This window comes from Panulirus ornatus, chromosome 33 (assembly GCF_036320965.1).
Source record: "Panulirus ornatus isolate Po-2019 chromosome 33, ASM3632096v1, whole genome shotgun sequence".
In the NCBI taxonomy this organism is placed as follows: Eukaryota; Metazoa; Arthropoda; class Malacostraca; order Decapoda; family Palinuridae; genus Panulirus; species Panulirus ornatus.
Genome location: NC_092256.1, coordinates 24,040,791 through 24,053,042, shown reverse-complemented (window position 1 = coordinate 24,053,042; position 12,252 = coordinate 24,040,791). Strand labels below are relative to the sequence as shown.

The window sequence follows — 12,252 nt, the reverse complement described above, 5'->3', positions numbered from 1 at the left end:
TGATGAAAATGAAGCATACGAAACATAAGTCTGTGGCAGTGGCTGTACCAGCATTAACACAGTAAAGCAGTGACACAACAAGGCCACCCAAAGCTTAGCCAGAAAATCTACATTAAGATTAACTAAAGCAGAAGACATTGTCATGCTTCAAAAGAGAACCAAAAACAACAATATAAGTAACAACTACAACGACAATAATAATAATAATAATGATAGTGTGTTAATGCTGGTACAGCCACTGCCAGACTTGTTTCGTATGTTTCATTTTCATTACTTAATCCTGAAGTTAACTGTGGACACAGGCTAGTTGAGGGAGAGAGAGGTGGAGGAGGGTGAGTGTAGGGAGTGTGTCAGGTGTGAGAGGTGTGGTTGTCTGGGCAGCGCGTCCTTGTTTCGTTATTATCCACAACAACAGACGCTTCCACCAGTTGCTAGCACCGGCCGGCCTCCTCCTGGGCAGGTGGTATGTGTGGCGGCTAGCCTACCTCATCCTCACTCCCGTACCTCCGCCGTTAGAACACATTCACGCTCACTCCAAGTTTTGTCTCGTGTTGAGGAAGAGAATGCCATGCGAGACTTGGGTCTTACTCCTCCTGCTGCCGCTGGCAAAATACTAGAAGTTTGATCCTTATATTTTCATGACCTGCGGACGCCAGAGTTGGATGTCGTCCAAGTCTTGCTTTCGGCTTGTCTCTTCGTGTCTGGGAACAGTGCAACTCAGCTGTGGACGAGAGCAGCAGCATCTACAGGCTTTACAGTACTAAAACACACACACACAGTGTGAGGAGCACACGATGCTGGCAGTGTGTGTCTTCGGTTACTTACACGGCTGGGCAGATTGACCCATGTATAGATTATATAGTGACACATACTACGGACTGGATCAGTCAGTACTTACATACATATAGAGAGTACAGATACATATAAATGGTAGAGATACATATGGACAGTAGAGATAGTATTGTAGACAAGTTATTTTATTTTATCCCTGTCTTATTGTGTGGAGCAGCGAGTGTGGTGTTTCTTACTAGTTCATTGTGTTACGGCTGAACCTGTATGTTAGCGAGCTACGTGCAGTGTTGTGAGAATCCCGAGTGTTTGATGTTGATGGCAGACTGATCAGGTCCCGCACACAGTCTTGTGTTCTTACGTCACGTGACCGTGGACTCTAGCTTTCCTCTGGCCCGTGTTGTCAGTTCATTGTCAGCTTTGTTGTGTCGTCAGCTACCTCAAGTGTTGTCAGTTCACTGTCACCTCACCATTAGTACTGTTGTATTGTCAGCTCACTGTTCGGCACTGTTGTGTCGTCAGCTCACTGTTGGCGCCGTTTTGTTATTGCCTCACAGTTAGCCCCGTTGTGTCGTCAGCTCACCGTTAGTGTCAGTTGTCAGGGTCGCCACAACCAATCTCGTGTCTCGTGTCTCGTACACACACGCCAGGCAGGCCTGAGCCTCGCCCCTGCTGCCTTGCTCAAGGTCTCTCTCCTTCCCACATATGTAGAGTATATGTCGGGTAATTAGCATTACGGTAACTGCTGGTTAGCATGTTAGGATTGTGACGCTCTTAATATCATAGCTCCTGCCTCCACAGTTGCTCCGGAACATGCATTGTATACAAGTTGGTTGCACACTGGCCTCATTATTTTTTTCAGACTCCATGAATTATCATAGTAACTACAGTGGAGATGTCATGATATGTGTAAAGATTGTTGATTTTAGTTTGTTTCAGCAGTCCATAAAAGGTGTCTGTCTGATCATGTCTTAACTATTTTGTCATAAACTTTAACCTTATATTCACAGGGAGGAACTGTACACACAGCGTAGCTAGTTTAGTAGGAGCTAATTTCACAGGAGTTGAGACTCCAACTCCAGTTTTGCTTTGCTGGCAAAGGGTAGGGTAGGGTAGGGACGCCTCGTCCATAGGGGTTGACCTGCTGCCTTAGTGCACTGCTTTTGGGGAGTAGCAGGTGGTGTTCATGACCAGACGGTGTCCACCAGAGATGTGGTCATTACTTTAAATAGATGACCATGATGGGTGAGGAGGAATCCTAAGAACGTAGGGTTTGTGCACTGTGCCAGTAACATTACCTTTTTGTTTAGCATAGTTAAGAGAACTGAGACCTTTTGAATCAGATAGGATCAGGCCGTGATATAAGTTATGAAGGTACGCCAGTGCCCTGTGGATCTCTCACTAATTCTCCGAGGAAGTAGATGTGTCCATGCCCATCAGAGTACGTCTCCAACAGGTGGCCAAACACATGATGGTCTGTGACGAGGTTATCATCAGGAGGACACCACTGGGATGGTGAAGCAGGAGGTTGGCCGAGTGAGCGAGCCTCAGGCGTCCTGTGTCACCGGAAGGTGGTGTTCCGTGGTACCTGAGTCTGGGAGGCAGTTATCCAAGCCGTGTCTGTTTGAGGTGGAGGTGAGGAGCGGAGGTGGTATGAAGCCAGGTTGTTTGTTGGGGCGACATGTGCCGACACCAGCCCGCCGGCCTTTAGCCAGATGGAAGGATAATATGTATTATTTACCAGAGTAGCATACACGCTACCCCTCCGTCGTGCCTCCCTCCAAGTTTGCACGAAGCACTTTGCAAACAGATGATGGAAGAATAATTGGTCGTGAGAAGGGATCTTGAAGATAAAAGTTTGGTGTGTATAATGCTGGCAGGAATCGTTGTTATGTAGTTTTCTTTTATTGCGTGTTGTGATCGGCCTTTTAGGGGTTTGGTTTCTGGGTGGAACTCTGTGGTTAGAAGATTGATCTGACTTGGGAACATATTCGTGTTGCGAGTACTGCTCAGTCTCCTTTTGTAAAGAATATTAAACCTTTGGTTATGATGGTAAAGCCTGTGACCTGAACCGTAGGGGGTCAGGTCAAAGGGCAGCTCCCCATAGCCAAGGGTAATATCGTCGTGTTCAAGGGTTGCACCATCGTGTTGATGGGCTCTTGGTGAGGAAACACTTCAGTTATTGATGGTGGCTGGAACAGGCACCATCAACCACTGCTGGTCCAGTGTTTGCCAGGAGTACTGGACCAGGCACCATCAACCACTGCTGGTCCACAGTGTACCAGGCTCTTATTATGAGTTTACCCTTCGTTACACACACAGACACACACCATCAACAAACCAAGCGTTGTCTATTTATTCATGAGGCAACAACTTGCGAACTGGAAAGTTTCACAGATAACATACATGCAGCAGTTGTCACCGTTATGGTGCCGACAGTTTACAGGCAGCAGTGATATTACCAGTACTAACTCCGCTTTGTCTTACTTTACGTAATTCCCAGAAACATAAATGCCTCGCTTAAACTATCCTAATTTGTCAGGTTCTAGTGAAGTCTGGAGGGGGTCCGAGTGGGGAACACCAACATTCCTCCTGGTCGAACCTAGCAGTGAGGTTTGGGTCGACTTCAGCAGATGTCATTTACACACACACACACACACACACACACACACACACACGGTGGTTGAGAAGACGAAGAGGTGGGAGAGAGGAAAGGGTACTTGACAATCGGCCTCCACCCAACCCAGCTGTTCATCATCCGCTCTGGGCTAGTCGATAATTGGGTACTTGGCTTGTGTGTGTGTGTGTGTGTGTGTGTGCAGAAGACGTGATACATTTATACAATGTTAAGAGTTGGTGCAACACGAATGTAAAACGCTCTCCCCGTAACATAAATAATTATCAAACACACTCCGAGTTACATACACGAGTAACGAAATAGAAACATACACGCTTCCTCTGCATTTGGGAACGAGAGAGCCAAGTACGATGTGAAATGTGTTCTGGTGTTTCCAAACGACGCTGCATAACATCACATTACATCACATCCTAACACGTACCTGGAGATACCAGAGCGAAGCCTCGCCTACCCCATGGTCTGCATCACCCACACGCGCATTTGGAGCCGGACATTGCCAGAGCCTAGCTCACACAGGGTGGGTGGAGCACTGAATTGTAGCGTCTTATGTGATATCAACCCACTGGGGTCTGACTAAGACCATTTGTGACCCCTGTAATCCTTTTGCGCTACCGCTCACAGTATGATCATGGTGTGCACAGTATATTTCCCGGGGTTATCAGCACAAATCAAATCCGTCACGTCACGAGAGTCGCGAGTATTCGTTCACCACCCTCCTCCACTCCGCTATCATCTGTATGTCATCACCATCTCCATGTTACTTGTGCCCAAGATGATAAACAATGTTCCTTCCCAGAAATAAAGGCGGTGTATGTTGTCAATTGTCATTAACGCGGAGGTAATGTTTGTATCACGAGGATACCTGGTATTAATACCAGCACAGCCCACACGATCACCCTAATCCATAAAACATATTCTCATTATACATGACAATGGCCTTGAATTACCATCACGAGATTATCATGAGCCACAGGTAGGCATTACGTTATTAACTTGGTGGTGGTATAAAGTGGTGATGTTTGTGGTAGTGATGTTAGCAGTGGTCATGGTAGTAAGCCAGGCAGCTACGTTCGCGGGTCAGGTATTCCATATCGTGTTCCAAGTGAATCTTAAACGGGAGTGTTATGCCTCGATGACGTAAAGCTGCAAATGTTTCTCGGTACCACACAACATTAAGTAGTATCTAGAAAGCAAAATTCGCAATGGAACGCATTGTTCCTCCCGCTGTATACAATGTACGCCTGGAATATATTTTTGAGGGGGGGAGACTTGTGTAGAGGATGTAGGAGTTACTAAGAGTCTCAAGATATTGATTAAAATACTTCAGAAAAGCGAGCCAGAATCAGAAAATGTGCAGTTTGACCCCTCAGTGAATTTTGATATGGCATGTTGAAACATATCTGTCTGTTACTTTTGAAGCAACTTTGGTTGAAACAGTTTTGGTTTTGCGGGAAAACAGTAATTTCTGGTAATCTTCCATTTCTATAGGATGATGATGGCCATATATCTGTTATGTGGGTTACGTGGGAAGACGCCTTTGTGCCACATTTCACAGCCCTTGACTTACATATGGCCAGATAGTAACGGGAAAAAAATATTGCTTGTGCATTTTGGGTTATCTTTGAATTTTAGATATGAGCCTAAAGAAGCTATATCACAAACCTTAAATACGCACAGCGTATGTCAAGTAGAAAGACACGTTTGTTAAATTTTATGAAGCCTGGCTGAAATATGACTAAATGCCACTAAATGGAAGGCGGGTCGGTTCACAAATGTCATGTCACTATGTCCGCTGTGTGTTCTCTCAGTTCATTGACATTGTAAGGTTAAAAAAAAAAAGCTCAATTTATACATCTTGTTGTTGTTTGTCCTGTGACCCCCTAAAATCCTTAAAAAGACCTCATAAAAATTCTACAAAAGTTGGATGTATTGAACCCAGGCAACAACGTGCTTACCAACTCTCAAGTCGGTCAACCCCAAGTCGAAATGGTGCAAATACTTGACCTTCAAGATGATGACGGTGAGGAGGACGAAGGTTGAGGAAGGCGAAAATAAAGCAAAAACATATGTTCCTTCAGGTGACTTGAACATTGGCTGTCTTCAATATACATAGCCGTCAGTCCTGCTCTGTAAAACCTACTGTACTTTAGTGTCCGCAGTCATACCTGCTCAGATGACGTCAGCAGTCACACCTGCTCAGATGACGTCATCCCCAGACAGACAGACAGAGTGAGTGTGAGTAACGTTACTGGCAAAAGAGTAAAATGTGAAGCACTGCCCGCCTTCCCAGCGACCACGCGTGAAATGGTGATTACTGTGTCAACCTCCGTCCAGTCCCTGGCCACAAGTGATGGTTGTACTCCTGTATGTTACTGGGGAGCAGTATAATAACCACCAGGTTCACCATTGTGTTCACTCGATCACAGGAGTTAACTCGTCACGTCACCGTCACACGCACGTGTATCATAAGTAACTGTCTCATGCCTGGGTCTGTTTATCTTCTGTCCAGGTAACGTTGATCACCAAGCTGAAAATGTTACTGTCCAGGAATAACTGCCTGACGTGTGGGGCGAAGGACCACCTCCTCACCAGTCCCTCGTGCCACATGTCTCAATTTCCTCACACGTCAGAGGTGCAGGATATATATTTTATTAACGACGGCGACTGTTGGAAGGATGTTAGCTGTAGGTGCTCCAGCAGGAGGTCGAGGGGAGACGCAGGCGTGCCTCAGGGTGAGCATCAGTGTGTGTCGGGTGGAGGTGCCTGGTGAGCGTCTGTGTGACAGCGGACGCTGGTCATCCTGGAGAGCCTTGACATGTGTGACGCCCTTCCTCGGGCGACCTTCACCAGTGACACCCAGGGAGCGTGTGACTCACTCCAGTGACATGGTCGGCACACCCGCCCTCTGCTCTCACTTTGGAAATGCAAGAACGTTGGTTCGAGTCGCGTCCAGTTATGTCATACTTACGGAAGCGCACAACGCTCGCACTGACCTGAGCGAAATGACACACACACACTGCAACTCTTACACATGGTCGTACGACGGTGCAACACACTAACATTACCCTTACGGCAGAGTGTGTGTGTGTGTGTGTGTGTGTGTGTATGTTAGTGAAAATGTGATTGTGATGAACGACCGGGTCGTGAGTATATGATTACCGACCATAACCCACAGAGGTTTTAGCAACCAAAGGCAGTAAAATGGTTGGTTTACCACGCTGTTCGTGGCTGCAGTGTGCACGGTGTTCTGAGTTATGGTAACGACCGTGAAACATGCCAGGACTAAGCCCCCTCCCTTCACACACACACATATACACACACAAAAGCCCACACACGGGTTTTATGGTCAGGTGTGGTTGTGTGGGTTGTATTTGTCTGCTTGTGGGGTTGTAGTTGTCCGGATGTAGGTATTAGGTGTGCACAGGATAGAGCGAATGGGAGGGACATGGTATACATGGGGCGACCAGCTGTGTTATGCTCATACCTGAGCAGTATGAGAGGTTCGTTAGACAGGTTGAGAATATCAGCAAGAAGCTGATAAATAATGGATTAACATATATTCAATGAACTATCTATCTGTCTGTCTGTCTGTTTATCTATCTGTCTATTTATCTGTAGATGACCAGCAAGTGTTAACACCGTGAGTGGGAAGTCATTTTGATGATGATGTATCATTGTAAGTGATTATCACACATTTGTTATTCTTCCTCAGGTTACAACTGTTGTTCCGTTTATACTTTAACAGATTTATGTGTCGTTGTCATGATGCGTGTGTCTGTATCATCCGCATGATATAGACAATATAACTCCATCCATTCATAGTTATAGGTTGGGCCTCAGACTGGTGTTGCTGCTTCTCATAATTCTTCGAGTACGACTATTAGACCTCCACGGTACGATGACTTCAGTTATCGTACTCAAGGGATCAAGTCGTCATACCCAGGTTGACAGTCATGGTCTTGTGGCCATAGAGACGTGTATTGTGTTTTCTGTGTTGATGCACCAATCATGGCGCGGTCATCAATCATGGCTGTGTGCGGGTGATCCTCCTGGGCTGACGTGTCCAGGCTGGGAGGTTGCAATGTGGCAAGCGATGGCCGTAATTGCTGGTGTACTGCAGCCTTCCTCACGAAGGGTCTGTCGCTCCGCCTCTCTGACGTCAACCATTTGCACTGGAGGTGGTAATGTTGGTGTGGGGTCGGTGCCGCACTCTATCTCTCCTGGTATCTAAGGCGAGTTTTTTTTTTCTTTTTGTTTTGTTTCCGACAGAAATTATAAATAGAAAGCGAGTTTTGACGAAGGAGGTAAAGAAAACGAGGTTAGCAGGTAAACATGGCATGGACGGGTCGGGGAATTTATAGATTTATTCCACTATACATCGCTAGGGGGCCTGGATTTAATTGTCTATATATATATATATATATATATATATATATATATATATATATATATATATATATATATATATCATTAGGGGAGAACTGGATTTATTCCACCCTAGGTATGCACATCACGGGGGAAGAGGCCTGAATTTATTCCACTCAACGTATACACATCGCTGGGGGAGGGGCCTGGATCTTGGTGGATTTAGTGGCTGTTAAAAAGCTAAAGAACATATTCGTCTTTTGAGCGAGATGTCTCCATCCTTGAGCACGACCCATGGTTACGATGGCTTGACCTTTGGCCTTACGTAAGGTCCGTCAAGGGCCAGACGATCGTAACCAAAAATTACCTAGGGGGGTAGTGGCAGCATCCATCAGGCTACACCATCCTTCATACCATCAGCCAGATAATCACTTGTGGTGGTAGGAATGGCATTTTTCCCGCGAGTTTCCAGATCTATTTCTCGTCTCCCTCAGTGGCCGATGTTGACATTCCTGTTATTTGGGTGACAAATTCGTGCGGGTTGGGAGGAGGGCGTGAACGTTTGGTGTGTGTGTGTGTGTGTGTGCCACAGGGATCACCTGACTTCTCGTATCTAACGTACGTAGCTCTTCCTTGACTGCGTCGCTCATGACGCCCACCTGGAGACACCATTGACCAGCGCCCCTCATGGCGCTCACTTGTTGACGCCACCTGGAAAACTAAACGTATATCTATTTTGTCTGAGTGGCCAGCACACCTGTGGTGTCTGAGTGGCCAGCACACCTGTGGTGTCTGAGTGGCCAGCACACCTGTGGTGTCTGAGTGGCCAGCACATCTGTGGTCAGCCAGTGGTACGATATGACCTTATAAATGATTTCCACCCAAGTCTCTAACCTGCCGCTTGTCCTCCACCTGTGGTCACTCCACCTGTGGTCTTCCTTCTGTGGTTTTCCACTTGTGGTCACTCCTTCTGTGGTTCTCCACTTGTGGTCACTCCACCTGTGGTCACTACACCTACAGTCGTCCACCTGCATTCGTCCTGCGCCTCAGTCTTCTGCCATGTCGTGTTGCCTCACCTGACACTATGCTCACTTGATTACACATAATAAGATTGAGTTACTGATATTCTACGTCTGTATCACCCAGTCTAATTGTACTTGATGGATTATATGGCCACATATTATACCTCCCGAATTATATGCCCTATAACATAATACCCACTGGGTTTTATCCCCCTCTGAGACGAACAGAGTACTCCCAGTGTGTGTGTGTGTGTGTGTGTGTATGTGTCACTCATACCATGAGTTTTGATGTGTCCGTATCAGTGATTCCACAGTATGGCTTGCTGGATTGAAGGTTGGTTGCGTGGAGTAGGTGGTTGCTGGGTCTAACTAGGGTTCTTGCAGCAAGGCCCGTAACACATAGTTTAGCTCAGTCTGACGTGTGAACGCCAGTGGATGGTTGGGTGGTCTTCTGTATGGGTTTGTTGTATTCTGGAAGTACCAGACATTGCCACCAGGGTGTCACACGTTCCATGCTTCCTAAGCTTACTTTTCTCTTCCGTCCGCTAAGCGTGACGTGACGGATCATCGTGGTGATACACAGAGGAGGAATAAAGCTTTGTTATCCAGGAGGCCAAGTGGTCCACTGTCTCCCGAAGAAGACGTGCTCTGAAAGGCTCTTCCAATCTCGCCCCAGACAAGCACTTATGATATTTAAGGATATATATATTATCCCTGGGGATAGGAGAGCAAGAATACTTCCCACGTATTCCTTGCGTATCGTGAAAGGCGACTAAAAGGGGAAGGAGCGAGAGGGCTGGAAATCCTCCCCTCCATTTATTACTTTTCCAAAAGAAGGAATATAGAAGGGAGCCAAGTGAGGATTTTTCCCTATCCCTTCCTGTGCCATCACATCCGTAGTGCCGCAGTAGACACTGTAGTAAGCTCAGTCAGTGATGGAAGTAATCACCTTCCCCACCCGCGCCGTGTGTGTGGTGTGGGCAACATGTTGTGGCCTATATTCCTCCATGTGTGTATTGACCCAGACTGTGTTGTAAAGTGTGTGTGGCTTAGAGACGCAGTTGTGGAGCCGTGAGGTCAAAGCGGAAGGCATGGATGGTAACCAAGGTCATATTGTTGTCCCTAGGGAACCTACTGTGTTGGGACATCATTAGATCGATATTGTAGGTATTGACTTATGTCCTGAGGTTGTTATAATTGTAAGAGATGATGACCTCCAAGTGGTGTACTGGTCTGGTGTTGTGTTAGTCGCTTGTGGCAGGTAGTGGCGAATGATCTCAGTCGGCTAGATGGTTGGTTGTTTGGTTGTAGTGTTAACATCTGGCAGGATCATGACCTCCGTCAACGTCAGACAACATCCTCCGACACAGGACTCCCGTACATCACCTGATGTTATGGATAGTTCAGAGACCACACACACACACACACACACACACACACACACACACACACACACACGCTCCGTGGGGGCCCGCTGGTCACCTTGTTTATGTTGTCGCCGTAGGAACTTGGGGGGGTTAGAGAGAGAGGGGGGGGGGGGAGGTTGCTAGACAGCCTGTGGTCACGGTCGTTGGGGTATGAGAAAGGGTTGGGGGGTTGGGGAGGAGTTAATGTTATTGATATGGGGGAGGTATGGCAGAGGTGGGGCGGGTAGCGATGATCAGCAGACACGTAGACATACACGGGAGACATATGACGTCACGACAAGAAGAAAGGGACAAGTGAGGTATGAATGAAACAGTTCATCATTAACTACCCAATTAGTAGATCAAAATATTCAGAAGGAAAAGTTATTGATAAGGATAAAGGTATAGTGGCATGTAGTGCCATGAATAGAAAGTTGTGAGAGTGTGTTGACTGTGGGAAACCTGCTGCTGCTGATGTTACACACAAGACGGTGGGAAGCTGTCTGAGAAATGACCGTTGATTCCACTGGAGGAGATAACGATGAGGAAGGAGGTGGACCCGTCCATCGTCCGTAGTGCCCGGGGCACCTACCGCTGACAGTGCGTGGGGCACGGAGACCACTGCTGAAGCCAAAGGAGGGTCGTGTTGTGTAGATCCTCGTCAGCGAGGGAACTGACCTAACATGGATGGAAGCATGATATATTATGGTCTGTGTCCAGGTTGTCTTCACATTCATAAATAGTGAGATGTTTACGAAGATTTACTCACGTATAATCATAATAATGATAATAATAACAATAATAATAATAATAATAATAATAATAATAACAATATACTTTATTTCGGAGAAATACTGTACAATTTCAGTAGATGTACATAGCATATATATATATATATATATATATATATATATATATATATATATATATATATATATATACATATATAAACTATACCACTTCCGCTTCCATGGTTCCATCCGCTGACAGATCCACTCCCAGATATCTAAAACACTTCACTTCCTCCAGTTTTTCTCCATTCAAACTCACCTCCCAATTGACTTGACCCTCACCCCTACTGTACCTAATAACCTTGCTCTTATTCACATTTACTCTTAACTTTCTTCTTCCACACACTTTACCAAACTCAGTCACCAGCTTCTGCAGTTTCTCACATGAATCAGCCACCAGCGCTGTATCATCAGCGAACAACAACTGACTCACTTCCCAAGCTCTCTCATCCCCAACAGACTTCATACTTGCCCCTCTTTCCAGGACTCTTGCATTTACCTCCCTAACAACCCCATCCATAAATAAATTAAACAACCATGGAGACATCACACACCCCTGCCGCAAACCTACATTCACTGAGAACCAATCACTTTCCTCTCTTCCTACACGTACACATGCCTTACATCCTCGATAAAAACTTTTCACTGCTTCTAAAAACTTGCCTCCCACACCATATATTCTTAATACCTTCCACAGAGCATCTCTATCAACTCTATCATATGCCTTCTCCAGATCCATAAATGCTACATACAAATCCATTTGCTTTTCTAAGTATTTCTCACATACATTCTTCAAAGCAAACACCTGATCCACACATCCTCTACCACTTCTGAAACCGCACTGCTCTTCCCCAACCTGATGCTCTGTACATGCCTTCACCCTCTCAATCAATACCCTCCCATATAATTTACCAGGAATACTCAACAAACTTATACCTCTGTAATTTGAGCACGTCATAGGGTGGATCATAGGGTGGGGGAGGGGGCGAAAATTCTGGGAGCCTTGAAGAATGTGTGGAAGTCGAGAACATTATCTCGGAAAGCAAAAATGGGTATGTTTGAAGGAATAGTGGTTCCAACAATGTTGTATGGTTGCGAGGCGTGGGCTATGGATAGAGATGTGCGCAGGAGGATGGATGTGCTGGAAATGAGATGTTTGAGGACAATGTGTGGTGTGAGGTGGTTTGATCGAGTAAGTAACGTAAGGGTAAGAGAGATGTGTGGAAATAAAAAGAGCGTGG

The 12,252-nt window shown here is 46.1% G+C and overlaps 1 protein-coding gene across 4 annotated transcripts in view; it reads left to right on the top strand.

The window, feature by feature from the left end:
- The window catches only part of LOC139759635 (polycystin-2-like protein 1), a 72,841-nt gene that overhangs the window by 18,925 nt on the left and 41,664 nt on the right, over nucleotides 1–12,252 (top strand). The gene's annotated exons all lie outside the window — the stretch shown is intronic.